The sequence below is a fragment of the Chlamydotis macqueenii genome, chromosome 21 (genome assembly GCF_036417535.1).
Source record: "Chlamydotis macqueenii isolate bChlMac1 chromosome 21, bChlMac1.mat, whole genome shotgun sequence".
Lineage (NCBI taxonomy): Eukaryota > Metazoa > Chordata > Aves > Otidiformes > Otididae > Chlamydotis > Chlamydotis macqueenii.
Genome location: NC_141576.1, coordinates 8288804 through 8315967, shown reverse-complemented (window position 1 = coordinate 8315967; position 27164 = coordinate 8288804). Strand labels below are relative to the sequence as shown.

General features: G+C 51.5%; 1 protein-coding gene across 2 annotated transcripts in view; it reads left to right on the top strand.

Annotated features, from left to right (window-relative positions):
* EPHB2 (EPH receptor B2) overlaps positions 1–27164 on the top strand; it is a 128373-nt gene that overhangs the window by 42972 nt on the left and 58237 nt on the right. The window lies entirely within an intron of this gene.

The following is a 27164-nucleotide window of genomic DNA, read 5'->3' as shown; positions in this document are numbered from 1 at the left end:
TAAGTGCTCACCTTCAGTCTCGCTCCGCACGCTCGCTTTGCCGCCGATGGGCTGTGCTGGTGGTAGCAGTTGAGATTTGCAGCTGGGATCTGCACGAGCCGCCTGGGAGTCACCTCCTTGGGCAGGGGTGGGAAAGGAGCACCCGGGGAAGCAGGAAAGGAGCACCCCTGTGGATACTGGCTTCTTCCCCAGCTCCTCAGTTCCTCCCCTGGGCTCATCCATCCATTGCAGAGGCTCTGCGTCTGGGTGCTCAGAGTCACCAGGTCCAGGGATGTTGGCATGTTGCTGGTGCCCTCTGGGCTCTCCTCCTCTCTTGGAGGAACACACGTGTGTGTAGCCGTGGTGCACGCCATTGATCTGCAGTCACCTCCCAAAATATTGGGGCTGTTTTCACTTTGCTTTGCGCCCTGTGCCTTGGTGTGGGCTGAAATGCCTCTGGGGTGAGGGAAGCGGGACTGCAGGCACTCAAAGGTGACGTGGTGGGAGGGACCAAATTGTCAGCAGCATTTTGCTGGTGAGGTGCAAATGGCCCAGAGTGGGACGTGGTCATGGGCTGTTCAGGGCCAGGCGGACCTCTCCAGCCTGGGCACCTCTGAGCTCCCTCAGCAATCAGAGGTCTCCTGCCCTGTAGATGTTCTCCTGCCCCTGTAGATGTTCAAAGCAAGCTCCAGGAGATGAGCACTGTGAAACCAGCATGGCCCTACAAGCACAGTGTGACCCGGGAGAGCAAGAGGCTCTGCACCACCCTCCCTGAAAGCATCGTCCCCAAACCCATCGCTGTGCTCTCCTCCCCAGTCATGCGGATGGCACAGGGGATGGAAAGTCTATGTGGGCTTGGAGAGGGAGAGGAAGGAGCTGCTGGGGTTGTCGGGAGAGAGATGAGGACCCGAGAGCTGCCATGTGCACCTGTGGCTGTACCATGCACAGAGCAAACCATGGTGTTTGGCAAACGGACTCTTCTCCTTGCTGACCTGGCCGAATATCAAGTTCCCATTATGGGTTCAATAACACCAGCACACTCCCCAGTAGAGCTGGGGTTTCTCTGAGATCAATTACAGACACGTTGGTGGGCACTGCAGAGCTCAAGGAAGGAGCTGCGTCTCCTCTCTTCTTGCTGCGGGAAGGGGTGGCTGGGTAGCACTGAGCTAGCATAGGGAAGGTGCTGGTAGTGGGGAGATGGACACACCTGAGAGGACCACGTCGGTTGGGACCACATCTCTTGCTGGTGGCTGGCCTGCTCAAGTGTCAAGCTACAGGTCCTGATGTGCTGCAGTTGTCATTTAATATGTGTGCTTTGAGGTTCTCCTCACTGAGTCACTGAACATCTCTTCCCACCAAGCTGGGGGTGACCAAGTGTCCTCCAGCTGTAGCAGGGACGGTGCTGGGGATGGGGACAGTAGTACTGCTGTCATGCAGTGTGGAAAGGGAGCCTGGCTAATTCCAGCCTCGAAGGAAAGACAGGTGTTTTACAACACCCAGGTGAAGCATTCATAGCAACACCGGAAAGCCAAAACGATTCATGTCAGCTTTTCCATCTCAGTTTTTTTTTTTTTTTTCCCCCCGGTGCACTCAGCCCTGCACAGTGCTTTGCCCTGATGCAGCTATGGTTTCCTGGGGCTCCCTGATCCTGCTGCCGTCCCAGCCAAGGGACCGTTCCTCTGCATGCCCCAGGGCTCCCAGGGCTGCCCTTTGCAGAGCCCTGTCCCTGCAGCCTGGCCCGGGGCGGCTGGGAGGGGAGGCAGGGCATGCAGGAGCCAGGGGCCAAGGTGGAGGGAGCGACCAGGAAGGAGAGGCTGGGTCTCCTCTTTGCAGCAGGATTTTGGGAGGTCCGGTACCTCAGCAGCTGTTTCTCCAGCCAGTGCTGGCGTGCACCGGGCCCCACGCTCCCCACCATCATTAATCAGCGGTGGCCGGCAGCCTGCCGTCTCCATGGGGCAGCTGGATCTGGGGCTGCCTTCCCTTTTCCCTTCCCACGTGGGGCTGGATGGGACCCCAGGGCTGTGCCAGAGTGGGACACACCCTCTATTTTCCCCCAGCAGTCCCCAGAACATTGGAGACTGGGAGGAGAGCCAGCCATGGAGCTGGCAGGACAGCCGTAGCATCCCCATCCTCTCCCAGCACTCCCAGTGAGCTCTGCAGAGGACTGGGGAAGGGGCTGGTCACTCTGGCTTGGTCGGGCAGAGAAGGGGCTCTCCTCACCAGCTCAACTTGACAACAACCTGCGGGATGCAGCCCTGCATCCCTGCCCACCTCCCGCGGCATCCTTGCCCCCGGTCCCCGCGGAGGCAGCGTACGAGGCGCCTGGTTTGGGGGACTCACTCATCCGTGTGGCCGGCATGTGTTTCAAGGGGTGGGAGGGAATCTGGGCCCCGTTCCAGAAGCAAAGCAAAAACAAATCCAAGCTGGCTTTTGAGGCGAAGTGCTCTCACACGGCTCGGTCACCCAAACGGGACGTGGCAGGGAGTGGGGGGACATGGCTCACTGGTCCTGCCCCGCCAAGGGCTCCCGGTGGAAAAGGGCATCCCAAGCGATGGACGGCCCCTTGGTGCAGCTGCAAGGTGCTGGAAGGAGTTGCTCATTTTCTCTACTGGGCTTTTCATCTGGCTAATACAGCGCAAGCCTGCTCACGGCAGTGTACACAGGGGATATTTATGGGGGAAGTTCATGCATCTAACAGCTTAAGCTCTTCTAAGCTTGCAGCCCCAGCACAAAAGGATTTGGGAGCAGTTAACAATTCTGTGTGGTTAAGAGATTTTCATTTTGCTGGGCCTTGCTCGCCAATCCCACAGGGCCCTGTGAGGGGCTGGATGCCCGCTCCTCTTCGCTCCTCTCCTCCACTTGCTTCCCAGCTCCTTTCTGCTGCGCTGGTGAGGGTCTCGGTGCACGCGCCTCCCCGCACCGCCTCCATCCCCCAATCCGTTATGCCCAACCCCATCCTTCCCACTTCCCCGCTTCACCTTCTCCTGCTCCCTGCCTGCGTCTTTTTTCTCCATCTCCTCGTTCTTTGTCTGCCGCCTCCCCCCTTCTCCCCCGCTTGTCCCTCCCATGCAGCACGTTAAGCGCATTTCTCTCTCTGCCTCCTGTATTCATTGGCTCCCCTCCGCAATGGCGGAGGCAGAGCTATTGTGCTGCCTGCTCTTTCTCTTTGGACTGGATGGTAGACGAACGCTGCCTGCAAGTGTCTCTGCCTGCTCAAGGATGGCAGCCGCCCTTCAATCCTAGCAATTGAGCCCTGCATCCACCTTCTCCATCTCTGGAAGACCCCTGCCCACGTGCCTGATCACTGCATTTACAGCCGGCAGCCTCTTCCTTGCTGCACTCGTACAACACCAGGCACGGCAAGTCCTGGTCTTGCCATGGTGCCAAGGAATGATTTTGCCCTGCAGAAGCTGGTGGTGACACAGATCAGTGATGCATGACATCATCCCTTGGGGTCACAGGTGTTTCTGAGGAGGAAAGGAGCTGGTGGCGTGCTGGGAAGAAAAGAAAACTAGATGGTTTGTAGAAGATGCCGCCTGTCTTCTCCAGCTCAAGGTGGAGCCGGGCCACCCCTGTGGGGAGCCTGAGGGGTCAACAGTGTGTCCCATCATGAAGAGGAGGCAGAAGAGAAGGAAGAGGGCCAGAGCCAGGAGGGAAGATGTGGGGGTCCTGACCCAGCTCCAGCCTGATGCCAAACCTATTGAGCCCCACCAATACCGTAGCCTGGTTCCACCACAGACCTGGCTTTATACTCTCAGATCAGCTCCAGCACTGACCCAGTCCAAGTCCAGCTCTAAAAGGAGAAACGTGACCTCTGGGGTTATTGCTGTAGTGGACTAGGCATGCCAGTCGGGGGCCATATAGGGCTGGCTGGTAGGTTTTGGTAGCGCTGTGCCCTTGCAGATATGTGTCCCACGGGTAGGCTCCATGATGAGGAAAGATGAGAAGAAACTCTTCAGCAGGGCCTGTTGTGAAAGGATGAGGGGTAATGGTTTTAAAATAGAAGGAGGCAGATTCAGATCAGACATCAGGAAAAATTTTTTACACTCAGGGTGGTGGAACACTGGCCCAGGTTGCCCAGAGAGGTGGTGGATGCCCCATCCCTGGAAACATTCCAGGCCAGGTTGGCCGCGGCTCTGAGCAGCCTGATCTGGTTGGGGATGTCCCTGCTCCTTGCAGGGGGGTTGGACTGGATGGGCTTTAAATGTCCCTTCCCACCCAAACCATTCTGTGATTCTATGATGAGCTTCCCTGCCTGCACTTGCATGTTATTTTGAGGTCCACTGTGTGCCGGGGGTGTGGGTGCAGAGGCAGTGACAGACACATATGCGTCTGTCGAGGACCCGGAGCTATTCCTCCATCACAGAGGTGTGGGAAGCAGAAGGATTCTGCCCCAGCTGTGCTGTGCTTGGGTTTCAGAGGGGACAAGCGTGTGCTTGGAGGGACGTGCAACTTTCTGAAGTGCTGGAGAAGGGTATGTCCTAGCTGTCTTACAGCCTGGTCCTATAAGTACGTGATGTTTTGAAGATAAGAGGCTATTTATGGCTCCATGCCTGTTTCAGTTCTGAGCCTCCACTGATAACGCTGGGCCCAGCCAATAAATTGTAAGACCCTAGGGGTAATTAAGTTCTTACAGGAAGCATTCCTGGTTAAGCTGGAGCAGATTCAGTGAATCGTGATGTAAATGTTTCCAGAGATGGAGAATTGCCCGTTAAATGCTTCCAGCGGTCGCTCCTGCCTTCTTACCCCTGACTGCGCCTGGCACTTGGACCGTGGTGAACTTTGTCCGTCACTACACCTCTGCTTTCTGTGTGCCTGTTTAAGAGTCATCCTTGGCCCTTTGTCCTCTGGTAAGGTTTTTGGCCAGCTTTTTTGGCTCTTCTTGACCCTTGGCACTGCTTTAGCCTTTCCATACTGTCCCACCTACAGGACGCTCACAGTGATCAGCTGAGTGCCAGAGGGGATGCTGAGGTTTCCCTCTTCCTATGCCCCTCCTTTGCTTTAACCATTTTGGCACTGGCATTTCACCAGGTGCTTTTGCAGGATCCTTGTCCTTCCCGGTAGCACTGGGAGCAGATAACTGCTGTGGTCTGCATCCTTGTCCCTGGAGGTGGGATTTGGCTTGTATTTGTACTGAAATGCACATTCCTCGCTTGTGTCCAGCTCACTGAGGTATCCAGATTGCTGTGTATCAGGAACCCATCATCTACAGTATTTACCACACTACAACTTCCATGTCATCAGCTAACTTTATTGGGAATGCTTTGGGCTTTCTCCTGGGTCATTGATAAAAATGTTAAATAGCCCAGAGGCACGAACCAGATTTGTTGGCTCTAGTAGAAACAGACCTGCTCTCTGCACATTCCCCGCTTAGATCTCAGACCATAGCAGTATCAGCTAGCCAAATTTTAATGCATCGAATATGTCCCGTGGTGTCTGTGGACCCTGTAATTTCTGAATCAAAATACCATGTGTTACTGGGGGAAACGCTGTGCAGAAGTTTGGGTGCATTGCATTAACGCTGTTACCTCTTCCAGCCAATCTTGTAATTGCACCAAAAAAAACCCATACGAGGCTAATTTGCCTTAATCTATTTTCCATAAATGTATGTAGGTTGGCTCTGCTATTACTACCTTCCTTTAATCCTCTGCGGACCAAATCCCGAGGCTGGCACATCCTTGTTTGACTGGTACGTTGCAATGGCTGTCCTGAAATAGCCAAGACTGCCTCATTTAACAAATAGCTTTTTCCTACGTCTCTGAAACACTCTACTACTTCGCAGCGTGTAGAAAGTGAACATTAACTGTCCGCTGGTTCATCGGCCATCTCTTTTAAAACTCTTAGATAGATGTTATCCTGACATACTGATTTAACGATGTTTAACTTTAGTAGCTGCTATTTAACATCTTGAGTTTCCACTGGAATGGAAAGTATTTCACCATCATCCTATAAGATGATTACATCACCTGGCTGCTTCCCAAGTACAAAACAGGAATTTGTCTGCCTTTTCTACAGGGTTGTTGACAATTTGAATGCTCCCAGCCGGCCGTGGCTCCATGTCATTGTGGATACCACTCTTCGGGCTTCTCCCTCTCCTCCCTCTCTGTCTGGGAAGCAAGAATACAGCGTCTTTCTTTCCATTGCTTTGATTCTTCTCTCTCCTACTTCTTGCTGACCTCTCCACGTTGTGAATCCAATTAGGGCTGTGGTGGGGATTGCAGCTGCTCAGCATTAACCGCTCCAAGCCTGCTTGGTGCATCCTGGAGTCGGAGATGTCAGCCTGTTCCCTGCACGTTCCTGGGTAGGATTTGGCCATCTGGAGGTTGGAGTAGGACCAGGGGAGCCTGGCAGAGCAAGGGGGTGTCAGGCATGGGGATTGAGGCATTTATTTCCTTGCAGTCCGAAGCCCTGAGAGATGCTGACCTCGCAAGGAGGGTCAGAGGTGGTCCAGGAACAGAGCAAGGTGTCTGCTGCTGCAGGAGGGAGATGGACGACTCACCTCAGAATAGGAAACGCTGCTTCTGAGCGACTAGAGCTTGGCGGCCAAAAGCAGGAAAGGAAATGAAAACTGCTTTCTCATTTTGCTTTCAAGACAAAGGATGGGCTAAGACCTTCCACAAAGGAGGTGAGTGTGGTTTTTCACTGCAGGGCACTCCCAGCCCCGTTGTGAAGGCTTAGGGAAGACCCTAGCAGGCTGCAGGAGAGGACCCAAGAGCAGCCCAGTGGCAGCGTGGAGGGGAATGGCGCGTTCTCATCTATTATGGGCAGGTCCTGAGCCCCTTGCGTTGGCGGAAGACACAGAGATCTCGGGTCCAGCAAAACCCACTGTGTTTCCTGATGGAGCCCCATTGTATCACAGGTGCTTTCACAGAGCTGACATCTGTACTGATAATGGAAATCTCTCCCTGACTTATTTTTACAGATTAAACAACATTTTGGATCAAATACCACATTCCTGGTCTCGCTACACCCATGTGAGGGAGGAATAGCAGCCCTGGCAGCTTCCCGTGCTGATGCCGTCGGGAGAGCAGCATTTATTCCTGCTTTTCTTCTCTCTCCTTCATAGGCCTCCCTTTTTTTTTTTTTCCTGAGAAAACTGGTAAACATCCATAGGAACTGGAATGAATAGCTGGGATCCAGGCCCAGGCTTCCAGGATTTTAACTAATTGTTGCCGTAAAATGAAGAGAATGTGTTTTTTTTTTTCCATTAATTTTCCCTTTGAATCAAAACACTCAGAGATCTGGGGGGCAAGAAGGGTTTTTCCCTGAATTCAGCGTAGTGCTAAATCTTTATGGAGCTAGAGGAGAATGATCTTCATTCTATGTAATTTGAGGAAAATTGGAGAAAATGGTCTTTTGAGGAATATTTTCTTTTTTTCATTTGAAATTTTTTTCTATGAGTCGGGCCAAAACCGAGAGATTATTTTGAATGTTTAATTTTGGGAAATACCCTCAGACATTCTCTGCAGAGAGACACGCCGATTTAAAGTTAGTCTGATGTCAGATGATCACTCTGTGAGAGAACAGTTACTCTATTTTAGTGATACAAGGTAAAAATCTTACAGAAAATTTAATCTAGAAGCCATGATTAGCTTAATTAACTCCAGGGAAACTCTTTTGTTCCCTATGTCCCATAGAAACATAGTACATCACTGGAAAATATACACAAAAGTCCCCGTAAAGTTTAGGAAATGGAGTAAAAGTGTTTCATAGCTCACACGATGCCTGTGCTTACATAGACCAAACTTCAGACATCGTTAAATTAGCTTTGGCCAAGCAAAATGCATAACATTTTCACATTTTGGAGGAGACCTTAAGGTCAGTGTCATGGATCCTCCGTAGCCAGTGCTTGTGTGGGTGGGTGTTACACACCCCGTAAGGGGTGTGAAGGACGTGGAGCAAAAACAGGCAGAAGTGCAGTGAGTGCCGCCCAGTGAGTCTGAGGCATCCCCTCGTCGCTTTCATTTGTTTGGGGAACTCCTGTCTAAGGAAAGAAAAGAAAAAAGCCAAAAAATGTTGCTAGGTGTTAAAAAGAGAGGAGACATGAAAGAAGAGGCACAGCCCAGCAGACTGTGGGACATGGCCAGCAGCCGGTTTGAGGAAGGGCTTCAGAGGGCTGCTGTGCTTTGCGGGGGTTGTGGCCATGCTGGAAATACATTTACAAGCAGAAGAGTATCTGAACCAGCATCTTTGACTTCCTTCCTACCAGTGAGCTTCAGCAGGAGTCTTCCTTTGAGTGAGGAGCAGTCCCATGCCCACCGAGCTCTGCTGCCTTTGTTGGAGTCCAGCATACACCCAAGAAGTGGAGAAACTGGTTGTAGTACTTGAGAAATTAGTACTTTGCAGACTGGCAGGTCTTACAGGCTGGAAAGTGGGGAACAAGGTATAGCGTGAGCCACAACCTATAAGTCACTGGGTCTTGGAAAGCCCCCTGTTAAGGGGAGACAGAAAAAAAGTCCTACTGAGACCAGGAGCTACCATCTCAGTGCTTTGCGATGGCTTGAAATAACTCCTAAGGCAAAGGGACAAATTCAAAATGCATTTTGAGGGAATACCTGGTTCTTCAGTATTTGGATGCTGACGGTTTTCAAGGAAAACTTGCAAAGTTTTTTTTCCACTTTCAGACTATTGTCACATTCAGAGCTCACGGAGACCCGATGTTCAAGAAGACGATTTTTAAGTCTGAAACCAAAGGTAGCAATTTCCTTTCAAAACATTATGATCCCAGAAGTATCACAGTTGTTACACCTGCAGCTGTGACAGGAGACAGGAGTGGAGTGAACAATAAGTGGACATATGATAAAGGCTTTCTTCATCTCAAACTATCAGAATGCCCAAACCCTCAAGATTAGTAAGAATTAAAGTGCAGCCTGAAGTGGGGCCATAGAGTAACAGGGATGCTTTGCTCCAAATGGCATTTCTCCCAGCCTGGATGGCTTTTGTAAAGATCATAGCAGCTTCTGAAGCGGCTGTAGTAACAGATAATATTTGTCGAACAGCGAACAGCACACTCCATTAAATGCACAATATCTGCCTTTTTACAGCATCGGCTCTCCAGGTGGCTTTCTGCGGAGATGCAGGAAGGATCTGTGCAGTGTCAGGGGCACATTTGCTCTCAGACATCAGCAGGTGGTTTCCATCACGCCATTCCACCTTTCTCCCTGCCCTGCAGGACAGCCGTTCCTGAGCGCGGTGTCCACATCCTCCTGGATGCAGGGCATGCAGAGCAGGCGGATGCGGGCTGGTGTCCCGTGTGGTGGCCCAAAGTGCCCGTGTGCACGGAGCATCAAGGGACAAGTGGGATGTGGGAAATTGCTGGGCATCAGACCATTGACCAGGGATGTCTAACGTGCCGATCTCTTTCTTGAGGCATTTCAGTGGAAATCAACTCTTTTTTCATGAGCCTTCCTCTGCCTCTTTTGCTCCCCTCCCTTTTTCCTTATCCCTCCCATCTTATGTGCTGGTGACAATACTCCAGGTGTCCATATTGCTGTAGCCACAATCAAGAGCATTATTTTGGCAGATAACCTCCCCATTCATCCTCACCTGGGTGGCTTAGGATCCTGTAGCCCCATCTTTGACTTGCACGGCAGTCAAGGGAGGAGGAGGAGGTGACACCTCGGGCTGCCCAGGCCGTGGATGCCGGAGCTGCTCTCTCATGCGAGCCATCACCCAGAGGATTCCTGTAGCTGAAGGCATGAGACTTAGGAGGGTTCACCATAGTGGAAATGCTACTGCTGCAGGCCTTTCCTTGCAACACGGCGAGCAAAATTGATTCTGAGCCTTTCAGTGTATATGCACAGCCCTCATTAATGAAACAGAAAGAGTAAAAACGGGGAAAACAGGATTAGGAGAAACATTCGGGGAATGGCTTCCAGCTGGACAAGCTTCTCGTTCACCTTTCCCTGCTGTGTGCCTCAACAATGGATTTAAAATTGCCTTCATTTGCCATTGCATTGCTACTAGCAGTCCGCAGTGTGCTTTCTGGTGCCTAGTGCCTCGCCAGCCTTCCTCTCGTTTGGAGGAGGTGAGCGATGCTGTAATTTTCAGTCACCTTCACAAGTACAGTGGTTATGCCGTTACCGTCGCCTGCGTCAGCTCAGACATTGATCCAAGCTATGATGTTGGTGTTTTACTCTCATTTTACACCCTAGGAGTGGACCTGTGGCTCTGACTGAAGAATAAGAGGTTCGGTAGCTGTTGTAGGAAAAATGATCTCCAGGCTTACTCAGGCTCAGTCTTCCAGCTGTGGCCACGCAAATCCAAGCCTTGGGACCCGCGAAAGGTCTGCGGCAGTGGAAAAGGCAGGGCGCACTGGCTCACTCCCGGTTGCTGCTCACGCTGCTTTCTAAAGAGCATTTGGAGGCCAGAAGAGGGACTTTGCCATGCCCGCGGCTTACTCGCACTGCCACCACGAGTACGGTTAATTTGCAAACAGAGTGACAAATCTAAGCGTGTGTATCTTCAGGATACCCTATAATTAGAACTGGTCTTTTTTTTTTTTTGCTTCTGGAAGGGTTTTTGCTGTCTGGCTCAGATGGAAGCGATCCCAGTTTGTTTTTGTTTCTCTTGAATTACAGCGCGGCTGCTCTTTCCAGGATTTCCCAGGCAAAAATATGCGTATGGGGACCTGCCCATCTTCTAGGATGTGGTGAGCCCAATGCGCGTGCGCTTCACACGCAGCCTGTGCGTGCTCGACATCTTGAATGATTTGGGGTGCATTTGGCTCTCTGCACCTTTGCAGGGACCACGGCGGGGATTTGCCCGTGCGCAAGGGCTGATTTTCTGGCACTTCCAGCTGCAAGGCAGATATCAAGTGGCTGGGACTGCGGGAGGAGTGATTATGCATGGGAAAGCAGTCAGAGCATGATACGCGAAGCTGAGAAGAGGGTTCAGACTGGATGCAAGTGCTGCTTTGGAGAATGGATCGAGAGCAGCCCTGAGGAGAAGGACTTGGGAGTGCTGGTGGACGAGAAGCTCAACATGAGCATGCAATGCGCCCTTGCAGCCCAGAAGGCCAACCGCATCCTGGGCTGCATCAAGAGGAGCGTGGCCAGCAGGTCGAGGGAGGGGATTCTGCCCCTCTACTCTGCTCTGGTGAGACCCCACCTGCAGCACTGCATCCAGCTCTGGAGCCCCCAACATCAGAAGGACATGGACCAGTTGGAGAGGGTCCAGAGGAGGCCACAAAGATGATGAGAGGGCTGGAGCACCTCTGCTGTGAGGCCAGGCTGAGAGAGCTGGGGCTGCTCAGCCTGGAGAAGAGAAGGCTCCAGGGAAACCTTCTTGTAGCCTTTCTGTATATAACTTACAAGAAATACGGACACAACTTTCAACCAAGGTTTGTAGTGACAGGACAAGGGGAAACAATTTTAAACTGAAAGTGGGTAAGTTTAGGTTGGACATAAGGAGGAAATTTTTTTACACTAAGGGTGGTGGAACACTGTCAGAAGTTGCCCAAAGAGGTGGTGGATGCCCCATCCCTGGAAACATTCCAGGCCAGGTTGGCCGGGGCTCTGAGCAGCCTGATCTGGTTGGAGATGTCCCTGCTCCTTGCAGGGGATTGGACTGGATGGCCTTTGAAGGTCCCTTCCAACCCTAAGGATTCTATGAGTTTATGATTCTATGTTTCTTTGCTGCTCAGTCTTGGCCACTGCCCTGAGAAGGGGTCAGAAAGGCCTTGGTAGAAACCAGGAGGAGGTTCTCGAGCTGGGGATGGGGTAGCAGGACACATGGGACCACTGCTGAGCCAGTCCGAATACATTTGGGGTGCGCCATCCACCTGCCCTGACATGGGGTTTCCATGGAAACCAGAGCAGTGATTTCCTGCACACTGATGTACTGGAAGGCCAAAAGCAAATGCGAGTGGGAGGGAGGAAGCAGCATCTGGTGGGTGATATGCTCTCCCTGGGGACCTTCATCCATGAGGAGAGAAGGGAAGTAGGACATTTCGGTGCCCTGAGCATGCTTGCCGTCTCCCTGAAGCTGAGAGCATGGCTGGGAGCAAGGGTCAGCCCTGGCAGAGGGCTCAGTGAGGACGGCAGCATCCTTACGTGTGGGTGTCCAGCGCAGCGTCTGCTCCTGCTCTGGCAAGGGCTGCTCAGCCCATCGGGAGCTTGCAAGGATGCAGCGTCATGACAGGACTTTACGCAAGCCCAGATAGCTCTCTAACATTCAGGATCAATTAATTAGCCCTAGAGGAACTGCAGCAATAGTGCGCTTGGCATTTGGTCTGTGGCCACACCTCTGTGCGTTCCCCACGAGGCACCTTGAAGTGTGGGTACCCCTGCGGGAGGGTGACGAGGGCAGACCAGGACACCAGCCAGGGTGGAGGTGACACCCCTGGACAGAGACGCCTACAGCCAGGTCGAGCAGGAGGGTGGGATGCCTGCAGACAGCTGCTGGGTCCCGACGCAGGCACATCTGGTTCAGATCTGGTGCGAAGTGGGAGGCTTGCAGGCGTCCCAGGTATTTCATTCTGCTGTGAGCTGACTCTTTGGATTCTCCTTGGAGCACAGGCGTGCACGTCTCCCGTACCCTGTGGGTGTGTGGCATTGCCCTGGCACCGCTGCTGGCATGCCCACATCCCCGCTGTCGGGTGTCACCTTCGAACCTGCGGGCCGGGTTGCGGCTGCAGCAGGATGAGTGCTGGAGCTGCTAGCAGACTGGAAATGTCTTTTGTCAAAGCTTGAGATGCCTCCAACCTCCTTTAATTAAAGACAATTACTGCTTTCAGCCCCTCTTCACAGCTCAACTGGGTTGTTTGCAAACACACAGCTGCGGGAGTCTTTGTGCCCCTCTCTGAGTCCCGCTTCCCTGGAGATGCACAGAGGTTTCTTTATTATCAGCATTACGGCCAGCGAGCCGTTGAGGAGGAGGAGGGGGCGTCCCGGGCACCCAGGGTGTTTTAAGGTGCGGGGTTGACTCTGCAGGGCAGGCTGCAGTGACCCTGCCTGCTCGTGTCCAGCTTTTCCTGCAAAACCTTCTGCGTGGTGAAGCAGCACACGGGGACACGCCGCATGCGGAGAGCGGCTTTTCCCAGAGGCGTGAAGAGAAGCGAAGGGAGATGAATGGTGGTGGAGGCTCTTGGGCTGCAGAGGAGGTGGCTCTTGCCCCAGCTGCAGAAATGGGAGTGAGCAGACCCACGCTGCGAGCTCTGAATGTGTCCTTTTAAATAACGCTCTGCTGTGTTAGCCGTGACTTTGCATGCTGCTGCAAAGAGGCTGCTTTGCCTCACTGCAGGAGCTGCACCAGACAGGCCGAATCTGTGCTTTCTCAATCAAATCGTGCTCAGGGAAAAAAAAAAAAAATCTAAAACCTCCTGTAACCAGTAACCCCCCTTTCTGTGCTTGAATAACTCAGAGGCAGCCAAATGGAGCTTAACCAAACTTTCCAAAACAGTCAGGGCTGGCACGAGAACAAGCAGCATCCACTGCAGCCCTCTGGGATGCTGTTTCCAAAAATACGAGCTGAGGCGCAGCAACAGTGCATGAAGCTGTCTTGTAGCCCTGGCTCTTGTACGGATTTAGCCTCACTCTGCAGTGCCGCATCCAACCCCAGATGCTGCAGCCAAGGCCATGGCTTCTCCGCTTTCAGGTGCTAATGGTCTCCTCGGGGCGGGAGAGGTTAGCAGGCAGGCCACCGCCCGCCTTGGAAGTGTTTGGTTGTTAAATCTGAATGGTGAGTGCTCAGACTTCAGGCTCAGGGGAGCCAAGATCCTTCTTGAGCTACTAACGGCCTGACATTGCTCTGTCTTCTCAGATTCATTTTGCAGCTCCTGTTCCCTGGTGAGCACTAATCACTGGGCTAAGCATGAAGGGAAGCATACCCCCCTCCCTTCTGGGAAGCCCAGAAGCTCTTTCCTCTTAAAAAGCCTCTCTGTGGACATCTTTGATCTGTTTTGGGGTGGCTTCTTATTCCACAGAAGGCTCTTGGAAGCCAGCAGAAGAGTTGGAGCAGCCTCCTAGAACAGGTTTAAACGCATGCGCAGCTGCCATGATGCAGTTTTAGCACAGGTAGTGATGGGACACCCATTGCAAAGGCAAAGACCAGGGCTTCAGAGATCCCGTGGCTGCAGCATTCACATCTGTGGGGTGCTGGGGCTTTGAGGACACAGTCCACAGTCCTTAGTGCAACATCATGGGATGCTGGGGCTTTAGGGACACAATCCATGGTCCTTAGTGCGACATCATGGGATGCTGGGGCTTTAGGGACACAATCCATGGTCCTTAGTGTGACATCATGGGATGCTGGGGCTTTAGGGACACAGTCCATAGTACTCAGTGTGACATCATGCTGCGGATCCTGCTGCTCTCATGGGAGAACAGGACTATCCTTAGCCCATTGACTAGGGCACACAGATAGCTCAGTAGAGGAAGGCACCTTCGTTTGGCAGCCCCTCCAGCTTCTGTTTCAGGTGTTGGGGTTGTTAACTTGATTCACCAGAAGGTGCATATTTGGGGCTGGAACCTGCTGTAGAAATGGGCATCCTCCAGGGTGTAGCTGCAGCTCTTGGTAGCTGGAGGTTCCATGGGTGCTGACCAGTTGGTCCAGGCAGACCCAGAAACACATACAGGAGGTGTCTGAGAGGCAGTTTTCCACATGTTGAACACAGTTGAGTGTGTGATGGGAAAAATGACCTTTCCAGACTAGACAGTAGAAGAAATAAGAGATGGACAGAGTGCTGCTTCCTCCTGTCTTCTGGTATGCCGTTCATATTTTTGGTGCCCGTGGTGCCTTGTGGCAGTAAGTTATGCAATTTAATTTTGCACCATGTTAAAAAAAATGTCTTTGCATACTGTAAGAAATTGCAAGCAATCTATTCTTATTCATGTCTCCTACATTCCTGATGGCTTTCTGTACATCCTTGAGTAGCCTCTTTTCAAATGAAAGGTCCTGGGTTGATTGACTCTCCATATGGAAACTGCTCTGTATCCCTAATCATTTTCATCATCTACCTCATGACCTTGTTTAAGGGTGACCACCACTGCAAACACCGTTCAAAATGTGACTCCACCCAATGGCTTAATAACATTCCTGGTTTGCACTGGATTTCTTTCTTAATTCCTTACATTGTCTTTTTTTTTTTGATGATGGATGAGCTTTGAACTGATGTTTTCAGAGAATTCTCGCTACTGCTGCCGAGATCTCCTCCCTGCATGTTAATAGCTAATTTAGTGCCCATCATTGTGTTTGTATAATTAGGGCTCTTTTCCCCCAAGTGCATTAGTTTCCTTTTGTCACCACCGAATTTCATTTGCCGTGTTATTGCCCAGGCACTCAGCACCCTGAGATCTTGCTGTCACTCTTTCTGAGTGGCTTTAGATCTGGTAAACCTGACTAATTTGGGGACGTCAGGAGGCTACACCGTGTCACTCCAGCCCGCAGGTGGGTGCTCAGGGTGGCTCCTTGTTCTGGCACCGTGATGATCGACATCCTCGCCATCTGCATTAATGTGTGTGCTCATAGGGATGTTATTCATGCATTATGCAGTGGCTGGTCACCCTTGGTGGGCCTGAACTCTGGATACCACTAGGAAACACATCTCGTTGTTGGGATTTTCTGTCTGTGTGGGGTTTTTATGGACATGTCAAGCTCTGTTCCAGATCTCAGTGCGGTTTTGTCACCCGCTATCAGGCTGGCAGAGCCACTTTATTTCTTGTCTCAGGAGGCTCTTTCCCAATGTCTGGGCAGTTGGCAGAGGAGGATTGCGTCATGTGCTGTGCAGAACGGAGGAGGGACACAGCTTTTATTAGCTGGGTTGCTCAGCCCTTGGCTGGAGCTTGGCACAAGGAGATTTCAGTGATGTGGAGGGAACCTGGTGAAGAAGAACCTGAGAAGAGATCTGAGCACAGCTACAGCTCTGTGCCAGGCAATTACAAGAGGATGGAGCCAAGCCCCTGTCAGTGGTGCCAGATCATGTAGGAAGGGACAGCAACACAGACTACGGCTTGAGAAGCTCAGGATGGGCTTTGGAAAAGCTGAGACAGTTCCCGAGAGAAGTTGAGCATCACCATCCTTGGGAATTTCCAAGGCTTGGCTACACACAGCCCTGGCTGCCCTGATTTAGACCTGGCATAGCCAGCCTGTGAGGAAGACACTGGCCTGGAGACCTCAGAGGTCTCTTCCCATCAGTCCTACTGAGATGCCATGGAAAATCATGTGCCAGGACCATGGAGCCAGCTTGATCTGAGCACCACCTCTGCACTGGATGTGGATAGAGAAACCTTGTGTAGGTGCTGAAGCCAGCTTGGGGTCTAAATACATTCCTCAGGCAGTAATGTGACACAGCGGGGAGAGCAAACCCCACCACGGGTCAGCAGCACTCAGAGCTGGACCTGCTGTAACTGCATCTAGCAAGGAGCTGAAAATCTATGCTGAGAAAACTTGTTAAACCATGAGTGGTAAGCGAGGAGGTCTGGGAAGTCGTGCTAAGCCACACCCCGTACGAAGAAGTTAAGTGCAAAATTTGACTGTCCTGTAGACTGAGATCAGAAGAATGCCTCCATGTGAACAGGCCACCCTGCTCTCCATGGTTCAAGAGGGATATGAAAAATAAACCCAGAGGGTGCTGCAGAGAAACATGGTCTCAAGAGCCATGGAAAATGCCCTTCCATGACGGACTGCAAGAGCTCAATAGGATTAGCTTTTCAGAAAGAAGATTAAGAGGTGGGATGATTACCAAGAGAAAACACCAGCCCCTAAAGGACTTTTTAATCTGGCAGAGAAAGGAATAACAAGAAACAGTAGGGTTAAACTGATGCTAGACAAATTTTAAAAATTAAGCATATGTTTCTAAGTGATTAACCACTAGAGCAAGCTAATGAGAAAAGAGGGACTTCTCCACGTTTTGGAGCATGTAAGACAAGATGGTTCATTGCTGAGTGTTGGGTTTTGGCTGAGGATCAGCCATCAGGCTCAGCAGAGGGCACCTGGATAAAGTGTGGGCCCCGGAGTCCAGAGCCCCCAAAGCCATGCAAGGCTGTGGAGGGACCAGATAGCCCAGGGGACCAAGAAGTCCCAGCAGTGCCTGTGAGAGCGGTGGGTAGTGTCAGCTCAGTGGCTGGACTCTGTTCCCCACAGGCAGCACCCACTGAGGGGACTGTCATGCAGGCGCTGGCCAACAGCCCTTTCCGTGCCTCTCATCCCATGTCGACATTGCTGGCATTGGACACCAGAGCTGTGGGCACTGGGCTGCCCATCTGGAGATACTGGTAGAGGAGACAAGCATTTGAAGGAGGGTGAAGCCCATGCAATGACTGAGTCTGGCAGCTTGACAGGCAGCAATTCCTCCCTCTGGTGTCAGTGGTGGAGAGGCCTGGGCTGCAGAAGAGTTGCAGGTCTCCATCACAGCATCTTCAGGACGTGCTCTCTGTAATGGGTTGCCCAAGCCAAGCCCACAGTGTCCACCAGAGAGCCCCGAGACACCCGTCATTCCCCCACGGAGCCCCACTGCTGCGTCTGGCTCCCTCCCAGGAATCTTCGCACCAGCTGACCCTGGGCCAATTTTCCATCTCCTGCAGGTTCAGCATCCTGCACCCGGGGCCAAAGTGATGAACTTGGCTGACTGTCTCCTGGATGAGATGCAGGCAGAGACTGAAGGCTCCCATCGAGTCCCAGGTGCCCCCTCGCACACCTGCTCACCTTGCACGCCCACCGAGGAGGCGAAAGGCCCAGCCTTGCATGCTGGGTTGCTGCAGCAACAGCGGCTGAGGGGTGGAGAGCTTCGCTCCGGGCGGCCCATCGCCCCGCTGCAGGGGACAGCCACTCGTCTGGGTTGATTTGCTTTCATTAACTAGATTAGTTGCTTTAATCTGCTGAAAGTGAGAGGCAATAGGTCCCACTTGGGAGCACTGCAGAGGGAGCCGTGAGCCCACTGCCTGCTGGTCTTTGCTGCATCCCCTCGGCATGGACAGATTTACCCTCTCTGCTCCCACCCCCTCTCCACCCCTTTTCTTTGTACAGATGGAAGAGCGTGCAAGGGATTACGCTGTTCCCGTGCTGTCCCCTCATCGATCGCCCCCATGCAGGCGCACGTGACCATGCATATACCCTATAGCCTAAACACCTTTGCGTACACATATGGTCATCCTCAGCTTTTCTGCATCGGACAAAGAAATGTGGCAGCAAATGTGTAGAATGCCTCCATCACTGGGTCCATTGTTTAAATCTCCCTGCTGAAAAAAAATGCACTTTCTTGCCCAACCATGTTTGTACAGCTCCAGCAAATGGATGTCTGGGCACCAGGGGTGATGCCCTCGAGGCAGCATTGTCTGTGCCTGCACACAGAGCTCCTCTTCCTCAGCCATGCAGGACCCTGTGCCAGGACCGATGGTTTCTGTGCTTTAAAGACTGGATATAGGTGGAGTCTTCACCATGATACAAAACACTGATGGACCAAGCATGCTCCGTTTTGAAGGATGAAGACTCCTCCCTGTATCTGTCTCCAGCTGCAAATAAAAATAATCTTTCCTACATGTTTTTTTGCTGTTTGTGCTCTGCTGTTACCTTTATGTGGAGCAGGGGAGCACGCGTGCTCATAGACATGAAGTATCAGGGACAAAGTTGGGATGCAAAAGCCAAAATCCCAGCCCTGAGCTCTAACTGCTCCACCTGCTGTCTCTGCTCTGCATCAGTGCTTTTTATTTCTTGGTGCACTCCAGCTTTTTGCCCAAGGAGAAGATCATGCAAATTATTTGCCCCAAGGGATTCTGGAAGCTGTTTAAGCCAGCAAATGCTGCCTTCTCCCCAGCTGTGCCATGCAACTCAGTATGCTTATGAATTTCCCCTCCTTTTAAGTGCAGGAAGGGGTTGACAGATGTTAACACACGATCAGTGTCTCAGGAGAGAGGAATTAAAGCCACACTGGACCCTTCGAAGACACACATTAGTGTCAGAAATTTCTAATCAATCAACTCAGAGCCTCCTGGGGTCAGAAGCCTCTTTGAAACTCAAATAGGGAATGGTTCCTAATGGGTTTTATTTTGATTGCTATAAATTGATTAGTGTTAAGATAAACAAGTTTTGTTTCCTTCTGAAAGCTCTAAATATGCTCTAGGGGAGGAGAAGCAGTGGAGTCTGATTGCTTCCCATTAGGACGTCCTCACTTAGCTCCCACCCTATCACCAGTTTGCACCAGACACAAGACACTTTTTTTCTCCAGAGCTGGCTAAAGGAGATGGATGTATCATACAAAGAGGCTTTTGCAGTGCTGGAGCAGGACGCAGGTTAAAGGAGAAGATGTGAGCATCCTCGCTGGTTTTCCATGTGAAAATGAAGCTTGGTTCTGGAAGAGAATTGGTGGAGGCTTGTGTGGTGGAAAATGTGCCTGTGTTTCAGGAGTACGCGTGGGTTTTTTGGGCTGGTTCGGCCTAGCAGCTGTGATGGATTTGGGAGATGCTTCATTGCGGGAGCATTTCCTCTGGGCTCAGCACTCCCCACCGTGACTGTCACCAAACACAGGAATACTGTCGTGTTTCTGAACTGGGAGATGTGCGGGGCAGGCAGGTCCTGTGCTTGGACTGAACCCAGGCATCTGTAGGGCTTGCAGGTGGGCTGTGTGTGAGCTGGGGCGAGCATCGTCTGCGGATCTAGGTGGGGCCCACGTGCAGTCCCAGCAGCTCAGGCCATGGTCCTGAATGGGACCAGCTCAAGACCTTCAGATGGGCTCCCTACAGCCCCCGTCTGTACTCCCCATAGCTGATGTGCGCTCGCTCCAATCTACGTTTACTCTCCACATTCCGTGTGTTCTTCCTACAGCTCCTGACTGTGCTGCCTATACAATCATACAATCATAGAATCACAGAATGGTTTGGGTTGGAAGGGACCTTTAAAGCCCATCCAGTCCAACCCCCCTGCAAGAAGCAGGGACATCTCCAACCAGACCAGGTTGCTCAGAGCCCCGGCCAACCTGGCCTGGAATGTTTCCAGGGATGGGGCATCCACCACCTCTCTGGGCAACCTGGGCCAGCGTTCCACCATCCTCAGCGTAGAATTTTTTTTCCTAATATCTAATCTGAATCCCCCTCCCTCTATTTTAAAACCATTACTCCTAGTCCTGTCACAACAGGCCCTGATGTAGAGTTTCTCCCCGTCTTTGCTGTAAGCCCCTCTGAGGTACTGGAGGGCTGCTAGAAGGTCTCCCCGGAGCCTCCTCTTCTCCAGATTGAACAGCCCCAACTCTCTCAGCCTGGCCTCACAGGAGAGATGCTCCAGCCCTCTGATCATCTTCATGGCCTCCTCTGAACCCTCTCCAACAGGTCCACGTCCTTCTGATGTTGGGGGCTCCAGAGCTGGACGCAGAGCTGGAGCCTATGTGTACTCCCTAGAGCCCATACGTGTACCCTACAGCTCATTTATTACCCTCTACCCTTGCATGTGCACCACATACCCCATGTCTGCTCCCTTCAGCCCACTGTGTACTGATACAGCCCCACGTATGATTTATATAGCCTGTGGCTGTGCTCCCTACAGCCTGTCTGTGTGCTTCATACAACACCATATGCGCTGCCTATAGCCCACGTGTGCTCCTTACAACGGGTATGTCCTCCCTACGGCCTGTATTTGCTCCCTACAGCCCGTCTGTGCTCCGTAGAGCATCATTTTTGACGCCTGAAGCCCCATGCCTGCTCCATACAGCTGGTGTGTGCTCCGTACAGCCAGCGTGCACTGCCTTTGTGTTTATTCTGCAGCTCCCTGCGTAGTCCCTACAGTCTGTGTGTGCTCCCTAGAGCACCCTGTGTGACGTCTGCAATGTGTTGTCCATACAGCCCGTCCATGCTCCCTACAGCCCCTGTCAGGTTCCTATAGCTCATCCGTACTCCTTGCAGCCCTGTGTATGCTCCCTACAGCCCATCTGTGCTCCCTGCAATCGCTGTGTGTTCCCTACAGCCCCCTGTGTGCTCTTGTCCTCCTTGGGAACAGCTCTTTGTTTTTCTTTGCCTTTCCCAGACCAGGCAGGACAGAGGTCCTTGTGGTGATGGAAAGTCACACTAAGGATCTTGTAGATTTCCTTTCTTTTGCTTTTGTCTCTTCAGAGTCCAGCCAGTCCCCCAGCCTTCTTTTTTCTCTCCCAACTTTGGGCATGATGGTGGGATGGGGCAGCACTGTCCTAGTACGTCTTCAAGGCCAAGAGTGAGAGGAAAGAAGGATAGTCCTGCACGTCCCATGGCACGCTATGGGTGTGGAAGACAGTGGGTGCCAGTGTTAGGGGGTTCTAGGGGTGAGTCCTGGACAAAACTCAGCTTTTTGATGGTGGCACAGAGGATAGTATCCAGTCATGAGGGACATGGCAGATGCTCACAGGTGGTTCTGGGCTGTCATGCTTTTTGTGATGGCATAGTCTTGTTGCTGGGTGGGGTTGGGGACCTCCTGAATGTCATTGGCTGTAGTGGTTCAGGGTGGTGACAGCATTTTGCTGTCAGTGGTGGCCGTGTCTCTGTGCTGGGTCGTGGTGAAGATCTCACTGTTGGTGGTGGTGAGGGTATCACTGCTGCTGGGGCGAGGGTCTCACTGTTGATAGTGGCGAGAATCTTGCTGTTGGTGGTGGTGTCTCTGCTGGGGTGTGATGGGAGGCTGGGCATGCCCTTGGAGGAGGCAACCGAGTCATGCTGTGTGTTCTGCTGTGCATGAAGCCCAGGAGATAGGCAGTTCATATTTCTGTACTGAGCAGGGAGTTGACATTAATGAACAGCTAATTAACATCGCAGGGCTTGATGGTTGCAGTGTCAGCATCCCTAATTAGTCTCACACTAATCTGCTTTAATTAACTATCCCTGTCGCGGTTTTAATTTAATTTTGAGCTCTGGACCAGAGAGAGCAGTCCTGTGAGCATCTGGGTTCCAGTACCATGGCATTGGCTGTACTGGGACAGACTGGTGAGGCAGTGGTGGCCAGTTGGACATCCTGGCACAGGGAAGAAACAAGGCTGCTTTACCAGCAGGTTGGAGGACCCATGGCCCTCATGCTTATGGATACCTCTTTGTTTGGCTTCAGGCATTTCCATAGCAGGAGCTCCCGGTGCAGAGCAGCCACTGAGCACTTTCCTTCTCATCACTTTTTGGGTACCTCCTTCCCGCAGGGGACATCTCCTGCCAGAGAGCAGAGCGCTGGGCAGCAGGGCCAGCAGGAGAGCAGGCTCCACGTCCCGCTGTGACGATGTGAGGGTAGCTGAGATCCTTGTGTGGGAGGATGGGCAGAGAACAAGCTGGGGAGACACTTAATGATGATTTCCCTTGGGAGCAGATGAAATCACAGCAACAAAAGCAGCAGGGAGAGATACCCCAGAGAGTGAGGAGGAGGAGAAGTCACCAGGCAGGAAAAGCTGTAGCACCCTAGAGATGCTGTGAGGAGTTTGTGTTTAGTCCTGACAGAGTTGCTGTTTGCACAAGAGGGTCTACTGGTCCTTTTCCTGCCAAGCAGAGCTGACTGCAGTCAGTCTGCATGCCCTTGCCCCTGACATTGTATTTCTAATGGAAAACCAGACCCTGTATTGCAGACGGAACCCAAAGGAGCAGGAGAGAGGAGAAGACATAGATCTCATCTCAATGAGCATGGCACCTTGAGTTTTGCTCATACAGCCCTGTAATAAGGCAGTTCCTTCTTACCGTCCCTCCCCTGCAGCATGTGTCCTGCTAGAATGAGGGATGCAGGTGTGCCAAGGGTGGAAAGTTTGGGGTTTTGCACTCCATTAGTGAGGAGTGCAGCAGGAGCGGGCTGGGACATGCACCCCGTGCTGCAGCCCCCTCTACTTTCCCCTTGATGCTCCAGTACAACGTCCTTCATCACGCAGGGCACAAACCTTCTCAAATACTAGAATCTCCTTGCAGGACCTTCTCGGGGGGCTGTGCTAATCTGTAAGAGCAAGTGAGGCCTTTAAAGTGGGAGTTCATGCCTGGGGGCGTCCCAGGGAGCTGCGCAGTCCTGGGTTTGGCTCGCCCATCTGGATTAGCAGGGCTTTGCCATCTGTCCCGCTCCCAGCCCTGGCTGGAACTGCTCCAGGTGCCTCGGGCTTTGAAGAAAACCCTTCTCCACCCGCGGCCCCTGCTCCCAATAACCCAGCTGCTTCCCATCTACGCAAGTGTGGTTGCTTTCCCCGTCTCCTGCACAGACGGAGGAAATCCTTGTGTCAGCCACAGCCCTGCTATGAGCTTCAGGAGTGGCTAAAATGGGAGTGAAAATGGAGTGAAGGTCCTTGGAAGAGGACTTCTGTGACTCCTTGCAGCCAAATGGCCTCGATGCTTGAGCAGTCTGTGGATTGAGAAGTCCAAATCTATCTGTATTTTTATATGGCTGCTAAGGGATCAGGAAACTGTTGGTTGTACCACAGTGCCCGGTCACAGTTCTCACATCACCTCCAAGTCTGATCCAACGTGTTGGATACCTTCTGGTTTCTCCATCTGAGGATCCCACTGATTCACAGGTTCTTGACGGGCTGTCACACTTAGTCCATTCTCTGCAGCAACCTCTCTGCTTTTCAGTTTTCTTCAATGTGGCACGTGGTGCTGAGGACCACTTTTTGCAGAATGGGACTAGGAGGATGCTCAGCCTCACCAGTGTTTCTGATCCTGCTCTGCAAAGTGACCAGTAAACCAATGAAACACCACGACACAAAAAAAAAAACATATCAGGGGACTTTATCTGATGCCACTTGTTCCACTCTTTACCCCTGGCAGTGGTGCCATCATCTTGGCCAAGAGAGCTAAGCATCTCTTACCCTTGAAAATCATATGCTGCAGTGTTGCCAGCATGTCTGGTCCCCTGAACAATCTCCCTATGGCTGATGTCATAAACACCAGCACTCAAACCACAGAGTTTTCCTTGGCTGCCTCATAAAGCTCTTGGATACGTTATCTAATACTGCTTGGCGTTGGGAGCCAATCGCTGATATTCTTCGTACTTTCAGGGGGAATGGAAAATTTTAAGGAAGTGTTTATGAAATGCTCTGTATGCATACACGACATTATTATATATCCCTTTCTTTGTCACAATGGAGAATTTTGCCAGATTTTGGAGCAGGCACATGTCTTTACTGTGGCTTCATTCTTCTTGTGTTCTTGATTTCCATCCTGTTGCTGTTAATCTTACGGGTCCTGTTTTTTCCATTGCCCAGTTTAGCTGCTCTTCTGAACAGCTTGTATTTTGTGCTTAATAATTTAAAGCCACCGCTGTCAGTTTGTGACTTTTTAAGAGACATTTTTACTCCTTCACTGGAATTTCTTGGCCAGAATTATTTTTTACTGAAAAATTTGAATTGCATTTTCCTGGGGGCAACAACAACACCTTTTTTTGAGGCAATCTTGGTTATTATTCACCCTCACCCTCTGGATAACCCTTGGTTATTATTTGTACTTTCTATCCTTGGTGGCTTTGCTGGCATCTCTGGGAACATGTTCAGTGCTCATGCTGCATGCTTGACACTCACAGCAAGCCCTCAAGCCTGTGGGAGAGCCCTGGCAACCTGGGAAGGTGGGGAAGACCCCTGATTTACTGAGAGTTACTTCTAAATGCACAGAGGCAGGAACTGAGTTCAACTTTCAGGCAGCTGAAACCAGACAGAATACTCCCAACCTTGCATTTGAGCAACCTCACATTTTTTCCATCTCAAGTTGCTTGCAACGCCTTTTCAAGGTCTCTCTGCTTTCCAGTGGGAGTGTGAAAATCTGGGAGTATGGAAGTATGAAATCTGATGGAAGAAAGCTTTCAGGTGTGGAAGGTGCATTGTGATGGATGCAGGCAAAACCTGCCCAAATAAGGGGAATTACGAGCTGTTGAAAATTGCCTCTTCCCATCTGTGTTTTCTGACAGCGCATGCTTGGCTCTCAGCTCCTGATGGATATAGACAGATAATTATTTGCTGCTGGTTTTCCCTCAGCAGAGCATCCTTTCCGAGAAAGTTATCAGTGAAATGAGAGCCAGGGGACCTAGGGTTCAACCTTCTCCTTCTGATGTTGATCCCTCGCAGCCCTCAGTACTGCACAAACACCACTACCAAATTGACGCATTGAGTGTAGAAGGAATGTCGACGGTGGAAATTGCTCCTGGGTATTTATTCCACCACGAATTGCCGAAGTTGTGCACAATAGGGAGGCTTTATAAAAGATTTCCTAGAAAATAATACATAAAATATGTACTTTAACTCTCCTTCCATGCACATGCCTGGCACATGGTGATCGTGGCATGGCCATGTTGCTTTTTCTCAGTGGTCAGACCTGTTGTTTGGAAGGAGTCGGAGTTTTTGGTAGGTTTATGTACTCATAGTTCATTGTGCAGCCCTGCGTTGTATTTCCTGCTGTCTGTCAAAAATACGTCTGTTGATTACAGAGCTGTGGCTCCCTGCCTTGGACTTCTGTTCTCTCTGCCCAGCTTCCAAGTGCCTGGCTCCTGTCAGTAGAAAGAAAGGCTGAACATGTCTGGAGTGAAGCCGTAGCAGAGTCACGTGAAGATCTTACTGTCCCTTGGATTGGTGATGCCATGGGACAGGTTGACCTCAGATGAGGCTGTGAACAGGCAGCAGCCTGGATGTCCAGATCAGGTCTTGGGCATCCAGGAACCCTGAACATGGCGGCAATGCCAGCAAGAGATGACTGTACCACAGAACCATCCACGTCTTCCAAAAAGTCTATCAAATACAGGGAAAGATGAGCTCTTCTAGAGAGGTTTCATTTGCTTTGCTTTTATCTTTCCTCCTGCTTACCTCTCTCCTGCTGATGGTGCGCTTGGTGATAGCCAATGTGTGCACAGCCAGTGCGCTCCCCAGACCTGCCTGTCCTATCTGACAGGAAAAAAATGGCACACAGTTGTGTGCTGCAAATGCCGTGATCAGGCACACACACACGAGAGCTTGGGGACTGGGGAGGGTGAGGAGGGGGTTGCTCAAATGGCTTTAATCCTGCAGTTTCCAAAATTTCTAGCACTCAGGCTGTCATGCTTAAAAAAACCCTTATCTCCCCGCTGTGAGCCCTTCCAATTACTTTGTGTGTTTTATTTCATCAGTAGAGCTGAGATAACGTGCTGACTGCTCCTAAATAATGCTGCCGACAGACAGACAGGTCGTATAAATGAGGATGGGTGCAGTGACAGGCGCTGGAGCTCTAGCTGTGTTTTCTCTAAGGGAGGAGATGTGACTCATCATCAGCCTTGCAGTCCCAACACTCATCTTTCTTTCTCCATCCCAAGCTTGAAGCTGATATTGCCCTTGCTCCTCAGAGGCTGGCTGTACATTCTCCTCCAAAGCAGCCCAGCTTTTTGGCAGGTCAGCTGCCTGGAGGCACAGTGATTTTGGTTTCTTCTTGCAGTTCCCTTTGCAGGCTCAAAACCCAGTGGTTCAAAGTCCATTGCACCACATTGCTGAGGCAGCTTATTGGTGGATGAAGATCCTTCAGCTCAGGTCATTCAGGAAGCCTCCAAGCTGTTTGAGGGCCAGAAGTGTGCCTGTTTGGATGCAAGTGAATCAGAGGTGGCAGGGGCAGACGGACTTCCAAAATGGAGCCAGAGTTGCAAGCTGGTGCTGTCGTCCATGAGGCGTGTGTGGTGACAGCATCAAGGGACTCTGCTTTGGGGAAGGGGGCTATCACTTTCAAGTGTGATTGATTTAGCAAAGTTGGTGAATTTAAGCAAAATGAAAAAGCAAGGTTGTTTCCTGGTGCTACTGCTACAAACAACTACTTGACCTTTGCGCTCCTAGTGTAAGTGGCTCTTTTTTGCCTTCAGGCCAGCAGTGCATTTGCACAGCCCCGTCGACTGTGCTCGTACCTCTGCAGTCAGGAAGCAGTGGTCCGTCGAGCAGAGGGCAAGCTGGGCATCCAGCTTGAGAAATTCTTTAGCAGGGCCTATTGTAATAGTACGAGGGGTAATGGTTTTAAAATAGAGGGACATAGATTCAGATTAGATATAAGAAATTTTTTTTTACATTAAGGGTGGTGAAGCACTGGCCCAGGTTGCCCAGAGAGGTGGTGGATGCCCCATCCCTGGAAACATTCAAGGCCAGGTTGGATGAGGCTCTGAGCAACCTGATCTGGTTGGAGATGTCCCTGCTCCTGGCAGGAGGGTTGGGCTGGATGCCCTTTAAAGGTCCCTGCCTACCCAAACTGTTCTATGATTCTATGATCCAAAGGCTTGAGAAGGGGAAGCTCTGTTGGCGATGGGCAGCTAGAGTGACAGGAAAGCACATCAGTCCCTTGGGAGAG